We start from the raw sequence: 12,777 nt of genomic DNA, 5'->3' as shown, positions 1-12,777 counted from the left end.
GAAATGCCCAAACAATTTGTGAGAATATAGTTACTTCATGTAATGTGAAGAAGCCTCTACCTGCTATTATTTTGTTTAGCCATCATAGGTGTTTAATTACACTCTTTTGATGTCAGTAAAATAATTTAACTTCCCCTGAAGACATTGAAAGGCATCTGCTATATTGAAAAAAAAATTTTCCCATGCCACAATTTGAGTTTTACACATAATTACTTACAAAACACATATCTGTATCTTTCCCAGTTCAAAATGAGTTTTATGCTTTAATAAGAATTCAGCCATCCTCTTTTCCTTTTAAAGTATAGTCACCAATACACATAGCAAAATGTATGTTTTCATAACAAATAACTCAGTTGCTGGAGATATACTTGGCAGGTGTTCTAATGGTGTAATTTTAAATTATAATATTTCATTTAATAAGAATTTTTCTATAGATCCAAACAGTAGAAACCAGAGCACAGCTGCATAATTTATAATCATATTTGGAATTTAGGAGGTGGGTCAGCATATTTGATGGTGTATAAAACTAAGAACTCAGTCCAGGTCCATGATTTTCTAGTGCTCATTTTGGAATCAAATTCCTTCTATTGTATAAATATCAGTATAGAAACATAAATAAGGCTCAGGTGGGTGTGCTCATCCCTTTCCATTAACTCTAGAGGAAGCCTAGAAATTTTACATAGAGTAGTCTCGGGATCTCCTCTGGTCAAGCTGACCCCGAGATATATTAAAAGTCTCTTTTCCCCAACCCAGCTGTCGAAGAAGGAGTCAGAAGTCTTCGGATCATGTTCTCAAGGTTGTTTATTATTTCTTATCTAAAACATTTTCTGTCTGGCCTGCTGAAGTCTGTTCAGCTGGTCATTCTGAGGCACACTGCCGCCCACAGGGCTGGTATTGTCTTTTATACTATAAACTATGTATTTGATATTTACAATTATGTTCCAATACCTGTCACCTATGTTATACAGTGACTTTCTACTCTAAACCAATCCCAAAGTGCCACCATCACCAAGAAGCTGGAGGCTAGGAAGAAGGAAGAAGAACAGGACTATGTCCAAATTCCTCCATCTTGCCTCCTAAACCACTATAATAAAACCCCCAAAATTTTTCTTTTCACCCTATAACTACTACTATTATGCTATCTAAACTTTTCTAACCTTTAATTCTTCATATAAAGGTGGTAATTTGTTCCATGGGTCAAACTTAAAGCCACAGGGGTCTTTGGCTGCATGCCAGGGTCTCTGACCCCCCCCCGCCCCCGGCCAGGGCTTCAAACCCCCTGCCTGGGGCTCAGATCATCCAGGACCATCAGAGTACGTCCTGGGCTCTGACAGAGTAGATTTAAATGATAATAGGTGAGATATATTCTACTGTAAATATTGCTATCTCTATTCTACAAAACCCTTGGCCTAGCAAGTAAATTTAGATGCAAGAATCAACCTTAATTTTTCTTATTTGTGACTTCCATTACTCATTTAATCCAATATTGTTATAAAATATAAAATGAAAGTATATGCTGTAAATATGTGCTATAAAACAACAGTAGAGGAATATTAACATGTAGAAAGAATGAGAATCAAAATTCTGTCTAGCGTCATTGTCATCCTCTTGGGTATGTGTCTTACCTTATTATCATCATAATAGTTATCTGGGTTTTGAATGTAACATATTCACTATTAAATATTTTCATGGTCTGTGAAAATATATTTTAGTAAAGCAAACCAGTGAATAATCTTCATTGCATATGCCATTTATTTAATATGAATGAAACACACTTATCTTTTGTGCCTAACAAATTCAACTAGGGAAATGCAAATAAAAAATACTCCTTTTTTTTTTCCATACAGCAATTATAATGCAGTACAAGCTATGAAACTTATATGTCACTTTATTCTTCAACTATTAGAATTCATCTAAATCTCAATGCAAATACTTAAGAATCAATGGCATTATAAATTGCTCTTATAACTAGAATTTAAGATATATCTTCTTAACATAAATAAAAATAAACACTTATTCAAAGCTTTAAGTAGCCTAACTATTAGAAACACAATACGTCAACATTAATTTCTGGAAACTCAGCAAGCAGGAAACACTCAGACACTACTTTCCAACCTCTTGGTGGGATGTACAGCATCTTTCCAGCACCTTTTTTCTGGCCTTTCAAAATTATGTCTTTTGGAACCTGAAAAAGAAGATTATTGTCTTCAACCATCAGGCAGTTACAGACTAAAGTGATGCTAGAGGCAATATTTACAGGTCTAGAGCAGTTACAGAGATCACACCTGATTGCATGTATGGGCACAGGGAGAAGGGAAAAGAAAATGAGAATGTGAAGGGACAATGAAAAGAAATCAGCATGGAGCTCTCTCCTAGCAGCAGCTGTGGTAATATGAAATTGGATAATACAATATTTTGTAGGCTTATGTAATTTACATCATCTTAAATAGCTTCTGAAAACAATTAAGCCACTAGTGCAGACCTTAGAAGATGTGATGCTGCCTGCCTCTCACAATTTGATAGCTCAGTAATTTGAGTGCTCTATTCCTTATCAGTTTCAGTCCCTGACTGCTTATATCAGCTTGATGAATAGCTGAATTTCAAAGTAGCAAAAGAATAGAAAGCAGTAGTAAAAAGCTGCTTTCAAAAGATGGCAGATTACTGACCATATTCTTACTTGCTAACTCATACAACAGGATCACCAAACAGTCATTAGGAAGTCTAAAATTGTCTTAAATTCCCATTGTCATGAATTTTAGCAGGCAATGGCAGACTTACTCTCAGTCATTGTCTTTTTCATTTTTCTGTATCTGTTTCCATAACTCATTATATGACATCTGAGTTCTGACAATATCAGTCATGATCTGTGTTTCAGACAAGTTGCTCCCTTCCATGCTGCCAGTATACCCAGATAATGTCTGCAGTCCTGTTCTGCAAAGTCCAAGCCTTAGACACAAAACTACATACAAGCAGTTCAATGGTGATATCATTTCCTCTGCCTTCTAACAGTTCCCCTAACAATGGGAATACACACTAACAAAAAAAAGGGAATCTATGCTTGAAACACCTCTTAGGATAGAGTATTAGCTGAGATTTCATCTAAGGACAACAATGAAGAATTATTCTCTTTGCTTCTGTCAAGGTCTTTAGGTGCATCTTAAAGCTAGTCAGCAGAAAAGATCAGCAGATTTCATGAAAGATCGGTGTGGATATCTGATCATTATCTATTTCCCAGAGGAAAACCTCCATTGTTTTTCTTATGTCTATCTGTCATAATGTTTTGCATGGAAACCAATTTAATAATTTCTGAGCAAGAAGGTTACTCTTCTAAATAACAACCAAACCATAGTTGTATTTGATTGATGTTGAGTCAATATGAACTTGAGAGCTATGGCCATACTGAGCAGCCACAATTTATAGCTGACAAGCTAATAAGAGGAGCTGAGACAGTCTTAACAAAGATCAAAGCTCTTTTAAAAATAATTTGTTCTTTTACAATACTGCCACAGGTAAAATTCATGAGTGAAGTTATGATGAAGGATTGCTTGGCAGTCTGGCTGGATATCAAAATGGTATTTTACTGAGTGGGATTAGCTGAATAAAAGGTGAAGTGTCAACACATTTAATTTCTAAAGTATCATGAAAAGAATATAAGACTATTAATACAATGAAGTATCAGAGGACTCTTTACTATTCTTGACATAATCCTTGAGGATATGTAATAATTGCCTTTCAAGTTTTAATATTCATTTGCTCATTCATTTTCACAAGTGCATAACTCTGCTTTTGTGGCCAGGCACTGATGGTGCTAACAAGGTTGGGTTTAAATATCTAGGGTTAAACTAAATTTAACAGAACAAGTAGCTAAAGCCTTACCCAGATATTTGGGGAAAATACACAGCTGTTTTTGGTTACATGGCTAAGACCAGAATCCTCTCTTGAAAGCATTGCATCTGGGGATAAATAAAACCAACTCTACAGAAGCAGGAGAAGATGAGAACATTGATGTTGGAAGACACAATAACAGCTTTACGTGTCTGTAGCAAAATAACCACTTTGGTGATACCTTCATCCACCGTCTCTGGTATCCAAACTTCTAGATTCCATGTCCAGTTGTTTCTTTGAAGATTCCTCACTTATCTAACATAATACATTCAGAGTAAATTAATCACACAATATCTCGGAGATGCAGTTTATGAGTGGCTGTGTTCATTCTCTTAGGAAAATGCTGACTACCAGACATACCATCCTAGCAGCACCCTCTCATCTCGTGCAACTGCTGCACCTACTCACGATGGTGCGATGACAGACAGACCAGAGCTTTGCCCTAAATTGTTGTCTTCATCTGAGCAACTCATACATGTCCCACCCTGTGGAACCATGGGTGTTGGAAAAATAGCCTTGGTTATAAGTCATTATGGTTTAGCACTGTGCTTGGTAGCATAAAGGAAAGATCAATGGGGTTTGAAGCAGAAAGAAGCCTGGGACAATAAAGGGACTGAGCAGGCAGTGCATAAAAAGTAGGTGATCAGTGGACTTGCTTTTTCATGTTCTGCACAAAGGGCTCATGTGCCTGGGTACAACATCTGTGAAATCAAGCACCAACCCCTGGGAAGGGATCAGGGCTCAGAAGCCCATGTGCCCATGGTGTGAGTGAGGGTGTGCAAGTGGGTGTGTGAGGACTAGCAGGGCCTTGGACAAGCTGAGCTTGCTGCAAGTATGTGATGTGGACTGGGAGCAAGGCAGGGGTGTGTGTTTCCAAGGGTGACACCACAAGAGGACCTGGATATGGTAGGGACTAGAGAAGCCCCTACTGTCAGCGGGACTATGGGGTCTGGGACTGTAGGGTCTGGGGGGCTCTGAGGGTGTGATCCGCTGGACGGTAGATGTGTATCTGGAGCAGTAGCTGGGTTGGGCCTGCAGTGTGTCCCACTGGCAGCAGCTGAGGCTACTGGGAGCCAGGGGCCACTGCTGGCTCGACTGAATATCTGAGTTCAGCTGCTAGGTGGATCCACCCTGTATACATTCCCACTAGAAGACCTCCATCCTGCTCAGCCAGAGAGGGGAGTGGATGAGGCTGTTGGTCCTGTTTGTGTGAGTGCTGAGCAGGCCTGGCTGTTACGTGCATGGCTGGCTGTGTGCACATGAGTATTTGTGATGTGTGTGCATGTGTGCCTACTGGGAATGCATGGTCAGCTTATATTGCATCATAAGCCAAACTTATGGATTAATTTATTTAAGTTATAGGTATATTATTTCCCAAATAATTACAGTGTGTATTATGGAATAAATGAAAAACAATACCAGGTACAACCTTGAAGCTAACATTTTGCTAAATATTTAATTACTGATTTTTTTTTTTTCAAATTTTATGTCTTTCGAGCAATAAAAAGTAAGGAAAATTCCACCTTCAAAAGGTTTATTTAGACAACATTAGAAGAACTCTTTTCACATTGTCCTGGAGAGGTATACAAGAAGTTAAATGAAACAAAGCTCTACTAAAAGCTCTGTCTGGTAAGATACAGATACCTAAGCCATTAGTTTCCAGTGATGATGAAAATAGAATAGCTAAATAACTAATATAAGGACATCAGTATTGTCTAAACACATGTTCAGAATTGGCATACAATAGATAAATAACGTACTAAAAAATGAGTAAAAGATGTTGTAATAGTCTAAACGAATATTAGGATTATTCCTGTGACTGTTTTTTTAGACTTAACCCCCTAAAAATATCGCAATAGGAATGCTGATGCTGTCATTTGTGCTTCAGTAAGAGTGGTGATAGTAATCCTATAATTGTAAAAGATTTCTAGACAAAAATAAAATCAATAATGAACTCTTGATTTTTTTTCATTTCTTACCATCTCCGCACAAACATCTAATGGATTGCAGAAAGTGCTGGATGACTGGTTTACTAATAGAATTGTGATAAATTTCTTATTTTCTGTTTAAGAGAATCAACATAATTTTATTTCCAGGTTGCTTTTCACAAGATAAATGAAGGTATTATGAATTCAGGAACATTCAGAAGATGAGCAAGAGACTATATTTAAGAAATTAAAGCATCTGCTGACTGAAATTAATTAGCAGAAGGCAGAAGAGATTTTTATTCAGTTCAGTGAAACTGTTTGATTTGGAAAATCAGCTGTGCCATGCTTGGCCGCAGTTTTGCTAAGAAAATATAGAGAAATGTCAGTTAACAAGACAACATTTCTGTTCCACTGAATCACTGCTGCCCAAAGGTACAACAAGCTCAGCTCCTACAGTAAAGCAGCCTAGGAATTACAGTTAATTGAATTGATTAATTGCATCCACATAACTTTGGCCATTGCAGACAGCTTTTAGACTGATCTTCAAGAATGGGTTTCTTCATCTTCTGACATGAGTCTCATCAAAATAATCTTCTCATCCTTTTAGGCATTTTTCTATGTGTTTTGTGAAGCTTCATATGTGCAAAGCAAAGTGAGATGATTCTATAAATGAAAACTTTCATGCTTATAGTCTATTTAAACAACAGTCTCAGAAACAAAGGTACCTATGTGAAAGCTTTCTGTGATTCTGCTCCTTTAGTTAAAGCTCATAAAACTCCCAGCTGACTTTTCTGAGACAGACAAATAGGTAATAAAAACCAGGGGATTTTAGTTGAAAATAGATAGACGTACAGGAAGAAGCCTGACTGTGTTCAAATAGAATTTTTCGGACATGCATGCCTACCCATAAAAATAACAATAACATCACCCCTTCATTTAAATATAATAAAGACCACAAAAATATTATACCTAAAATTAATAATTGTTTATAAAACATTGTGTGACTCTGAAGCTGGTTTGATTCATCACCATTTTACTTTTTAAAAATCTGTTGTTTATTTTTTAAACTCATGGGTTTTCTCCTGGACTTTTAAAATCTGGCACCATGTCACACTAAGAATATTATACATACCTACAGTTAAATTAGAAAATAATCCTGAGTAGCCAAAGACCATTTCTCATCACCTCTACTTACATAGATTTAAGAATCCAGATTTTATGCTGCTCCAACATTTTACTCTCCTCAGAGAAAAATTTTTTTCTCCAGTTTCGAACCAGACCTTTTCTTGCTCTTTATGCCCATCATTTTTGATTCCATCCACCATGGATACAGATAACAGATTGTGCTCTTTTTCTGCAGGTACTTTGTTTTTAAGAGAAACTCAGCAACTTACAAAAGCCCTGCTCTTGGCAAAGCTGCACATTGTACACGAGTTACATTTCTTTGAGCACAAAGGTTCAAGTTACTATCACTATATCTCTACTGCTACTATATTACTACTATACTATGGCAACTTCTAAGACCTACAGTGACATGGGAGTACATTTCATTTCAGTCCACTAGGGACTGGGTAGAATATAGAGGTGGGCAGTCACTGGGATGGACATAATCCTATGCAACCTGCTCCAGATGAACCTGTGTGGCATCAGGGATTGGACTAAATGATATCCAGAGAGCCTTTCCAACCCCAACAATCCTATGATTTTATGATTCTATTACCAGCATATCACAGTGGAATTCCTCAAGGCCAGTTGCAAGATCTTGTGGATCAAATCCACATTTTTTGGATTTGGCATAGCAATTTCATTCAAATCACCAGCAAATGTACTCAAAAAAATCCAACTGTTTTTCCTTTTTGTGTTGTTGTGGTTTTTATTCCTATTACAGCATCCAGCACCCCACAACATTTTCCTGTACAAACCTCTGAAAAAAGAAGATATAGAGTTAAAATGTCATTCTGTCTCTTCCATTTATTTGTGACTCACACACAAGTAATAAGTTTTGCTAAACAGAAGAATGAGTGGTAATATTTTCCCATGTAGCAGTTACCTGAGCATTAGCAGAATCCCTTCTTACCACCAGATGCATATCTCCCAGACTGGAAGGATATGCTCATCCGGCTCTTTGATTCAAAGTAATTAGCATCAGACTTCCTGAATGAGAACATGTCCTGTGGAAACAGAAGGTGGTTCACAGCATTACTTAAGATGTTTGACCTTTTTCCATTCTGAAAGGTTATCTTGCAGAGAGAAGTTTCTGAGAGGATTTCTATGATTTTCCTTCTAAAATTCTTTAAAATATACCTTTAGAGTGGTTCTTGAAATGAACCACTCTTGTGTTCAGCTCCAAAAGCTGAGGACAACCTTTCCATTAAAATGATGTTATCTTATTCTCCATATTTCCCTTAAATCAATATGAAGACTTTTTTCTCCTAGATACCATGTTAATATTTAAATCTCATAACGCATCTGCTCTGTGTTTTACATAGAGTATGAAGGCATGATAGACTAAAATATTTTCATTAAAAAAATGTGCAAAACATGTTAGATCTATTTTCATTAAAAATTATGTGTTTCTTTCACTGGGTCAGAAATTATTATTTTGTTTCTTTTATGGTACATGGATGAGTTTTAGAAAGTTATTGGATAGAAATATCAGAAAAATATCAGAAATAGCTGAACAGGCCAAGCAACATAGGCTATTTGTGTATTGTTAGGAGGGAGTTTTAGAAGGATACATGTTTCTCTGCAAACTCCTACTTACTGTGTGTGATATTTTGCTTGCAGCTTCTGTGGGACAATTCAGTTTGTATTTAGCATCCTCATAAAATTCAGAGGGAGAATTAGATGTTTTGACTGCTGTGTGTAAAAGCAGTACATTCAGCAAGGACAAGACTTCAGAAACCCTGAAACCAAAGTGTGACCTATAAATCTTTCCCCATCTCCAGAATTAGTATTTCTAGAAGGCAAAGGATGGTAGCATAATTCATGATGGAAGGGATCCCATTTGCCTCTTCAATCAGAGGGGGAAAAAGAGCTACATTTTCAAATAAGGAACTGAGCACTTGACACCAAACCAAGCCAGTTTGAATTGCTGAACCCCATAGCAGAGTCAGCTCTCAGAGTTAATACTTGCCCAGTATAATGCTGGCATTCAAAACATATCTTGTTACTCAGCAAATGCAAACTGAAGATGAACTGCCTTGAGCTATCCAAGAGTCATGTGACCTTGGGAAAAAGGCAGAGAGCTTGGAAGGATCACAAAATCACAGAACAGACCACGTAGGAGGGGACCTTAAAAGGATCACCCTGAAGGGTTCTTCATGGGAAAGGGAGCTTGGGTGAGATTATCTAGCATGGTGTCCAATCACATCTTGACAACTTCAGTGAAGGTTTCACTGAAAATCTTCAGTCTTTCCTCATAAGTGAGGTTGTCTGCCTTGCAGCAGGGCAGATCAAGCTTGGTGGCACAGTTTGTTGTGCAGTCTCCTGGCCTTGCTTCCTTAGGAACAGAAGCAGGGAGAACTTGTGTCTGTTGAAGTGGCTGTAGGTAATATGCCCTACAGAATAAAAGCAAAGGATTTGTTTCTTCAGGAGCCCTGAAAACCACAGCACTGTGCAGAGAGTTCCCTGAGGTAGGTTTCTGGTGCTTCAGAATTTTTTTAGCACCTGAGGGAGATTTCTAGAATGTCAGGCTTAGGCACATACATAAATCAAGTTATGGAACCTGGAATTCTCTTCTAGAAATGAACCTCAGTGTAGTCCCATTTGCTGTAATGGAGTAATGGAGTAAAATGCTGGCTCTCCCCTTTTAAAGATAACAGGCATCCTACACACAGAAGGAAAATGGAAAATATGGAAAAAAGCCATTTAAACATCTAATTAAAGACTGCATCACCTAATATATATATTCATGGATGAAGAGGGAGGATAAATTAAATTTGTCCTAGGTATCTTGATATGATGTTTTCTAATTTCTCAGTATAATGAAGAACAAGTAAGATTTAAAAAGACGTTATAGGAATAGCAAAAGAATCGGCAGCTGAGAAGCTGCACTGTGCAAGGGAAGACACTAGAAAAAATACAAGGAAAGTTCAACACAGAAGGAATAAGGAAAAGAAGTTTAAGGCAGAAAATGTTACAAGAGTTAAAGTGTTAAACATTAAAGTACCAACAACTGAATAAATGAGAAAGTCTTGTTCACCATTTCAGTTAATATTTAATTACTGAAACCACATCTTATATAAGTAAAATTATGCTATATTTTGGGTTTACATATTTTATTATTTCAATATCTTTCTGAAGAAAATAATAATAGTCTCAACACTCTTTGGAAAATGTTTTCACAGCCAGAGGACATCAAAGGGTAAGTCTTTTGTTTTAAGCACATATATAGCATATAAATCTGATATTGTTATCTAAAAATACTAAAAAAATTAGAATTAAAAAGGAATTTAGTTTTGAACTTTACATGTAGCTTCTCAGCATTTTTACTGACTCAAACTTAGATGTCCAAATAAGTACACGGTTCCCTCTATTAACACATGATGTACTTCTGCAGACATCAAACTAAACACACAATAATCAGCAGGGTTCCTCCATATATTTCATGCTCTCTATTAAAGGAAGAGATACAGATTGATGTACTAACAATATCTTTTTAGTAATACATTAATGGCATCTCGTTCTGAGCAACCACCCATTAACACATCAAAAAGATTTTGCAATACCACCTTATCAAATAAAAGGATTTAATAATTAAAGAGTTGATTTCTACTGCTTACTCTTTTTATAGAATGAGGCAAAGGTATTTAAAGGAGGCCCAAGTCTGCAGGGTACTTCTGTACTAATACATTCTCTTGAATAAGGAGTGGTAATGATGATTAAACTTCTGGGCATTTTAGACAATCAATAATTCAGATATTGTCATTTTCGACAACTATTTGACTTCTATGCAATATATCAAGACTTTCAAATTCATATACATCAAGTAACACTTTAAATATGAGAACAACATACTTGTAGAGAATTCTTCTTAGAATGCTATGAGAGATCTAAATCTATTGCTACAATAATTATCTTAACAGAATTAAAATATGGAAACCTCTGATCTTCTTTATTTGACTTTTGATCTTGTTCCAAAAACTTGTTACAAATGTGTAAAGGGGTTCATTTCTCCTGGAATACCTTTGAAACATCATACCATTGTCTATTCAATATAATTTTGAAAAGTGATGTACTCAGCACTCAATATATTTAATGATGATCATTTAATAATTTGATAATTATAGCAAACACTTTCACATATGCTTCCAAATATTTTTGCATTCTTTCAGACATGTAGCTGTAGTTTCTGAATACTGGGAATATTTCTGGCTGTAGTAAAATAACTGTTTTGGAAATAGTTCCACTACTGGGTTTTTTTTAATGTTGATATAATAAACTTCAATATTAACAATGTACATTTCTGTTAGTTTGGATTTTTTAGTAACTTTGCTTCACATATTTGCAGTGTAATGTGGGGTATAAAGAAACAGAAAGCAGTCATTATAGAAAGGAATTATAAATACTCTTATAACAAATTTTCATATTATTACAAGCTTATCAAGGAACCAAAAAGAAGATAAAAATTTTATAAAACTGTGCAAGCTTATCTGCATGGTGAGAAGTTTAGTACTAAACAAAATATTTTCAAAGCATTATAATGCGTCTTTCTTAAATGACAATTTTCCCACCTTTTCTTGGATGCTGCTAAAATAGTGCCCTTAAAAGTGCACTTTGCAATGCAGTGGTTCAATATAAAATAATAAACTGTAACATACACATTTCTTAACTAATTGGACTGATGTAAGTTGATTATTATATGTATGAGGTTTTTTTCTATTCCAAGAAATAGCTCTCACTTACAAAAGGCTATCTTAATTATTAGTAAACAATGCAGAATACTACTGAGTTTATTAGATAATTTTTTCAAGGCAGAAATATTTTGTCAATTAGGTCAATAGTGAAGAAAATTAATTTCTTTCCCAAAAATTCATGCTGCTATTTCACTGAAAAGGGGACATTTTTCTTTCCTGTTACATGTTCCAAAACTTACAAAATACTTGGGAAAATTTTCTTTGAGCTGGTCCTGCTAGCTGACATGTACCATAAAGCACAGAGTTTATACACATGCCCCTCTGCAGCTACAGATTTTACAAACACACATAACACTGTGTCTTACAATATTCCATAGATAGATGTGACTTGATTTCTGAAAAAAATACATGAAATCTTTCAAATAAGACTTTTTAGTAAAAAAAAAGTTTTTTTACTAAGCCAGTTTTACTGGGTAGAACTTAGGAGAACCTGGTTGTTCTACACAACCAACAAACTACTACAAACTATAACCTCTCTCTAAATCACAGAGAGATTACTATCAAGCAAAAGGTGACTCCACAGTCTAAAACAGATTTAGGGAATTTCATCCTCATGTCACCTGTTCTGACAAGTTTCTTTTTTTCATACATACCAGATGCTAAAATGAATGCTGGAATTCCTGGAGGCTGATTCCTGGGAACTCATCCTGCAAAGAAAAAGAATGGTTACAAACGATATATTTTGTTTGGGTCTTTTATATTTTGAATATGTGTTTTCAAATAAGATGGGGGACATGCTGAATGAACAATTTCATTCAATTCTGTTTCAAAAGACAAAATTAAAACAGTGCATCACCCCTGGGACTTTCTGGGATATTGTTTCAGTAACGTGTCAGTGAAATAAGGCTGTCCATCAAAAATGCCCAGCTTTGGTGGTTTTGGATTTTTTTTACCTTTTCAATTTTTTCACCTTTTTGATTCCTTCCTCCCCCACAAGAAGTACAGCAGTCATTCTTGGGGTAGCACGCACCTAGATGGGAACCTGTGCATAAAGGACCACCACAATCATACCAAGTCAAATCAGCTTTGATACTGCTTTCTCAAAA

At 36.0% G+C, this 12,777-nt stretch overlaps 2 long non-coding RNA genes across 2 annotated transcripts in view; one reads left to right on the top strand and one right to left on the bottom strand.

The window, feature by feature from the left end:
* The window catches only part of LOC135301427 (uncharacterized), a 53,142-nt gene extending 40,679 nt beyond the window's left edge, over positions 1–12,463 (top strand). The window contains exon 3 of the long non-coding RNA XR_010363197.1: positions 12,328–12,463. This is a non-coding gene — a long non-coding RNA (uncharacterized LOC135301427). The remainder of the gene's footprint in view (positions 1–12,327) is intronic.
* On the bottom strand, positions 1,805–5,083 carry LOC135301348 (uncharacterized). Its single transcript, XR_010363107.1, has 3 exons — positions 4,246–5,083; positions 4,067–4,140; positions 1,805–2,185 (listed from the first exon to the last, which is right to left on the bottom strand). It is a non-coding gene; the product is annotated as an uncharacterized LOC135301348 (long non-coding RNA).
* Positions 12,464–12,777: the final 314 nt, after the last annotated feature.

The sequence above is a fragment of the Passer domesticus genome, chromosome 5, assembly GCF_036417665.1.
Source record: "Passer domesticus isolate bPasDom1 chromosome 5, bPasDom1.hap1, whole genome shotgun sequence".
Classification (NCBI taxonomy): Eukaryota; Metazoa; Chordata; class Aves; order Passeriformes; family Passeridae; genus Passer; species Passer domesticus.
This window is presented reverse-complemented; position numbering and strand designations above follow the sequence as displayed.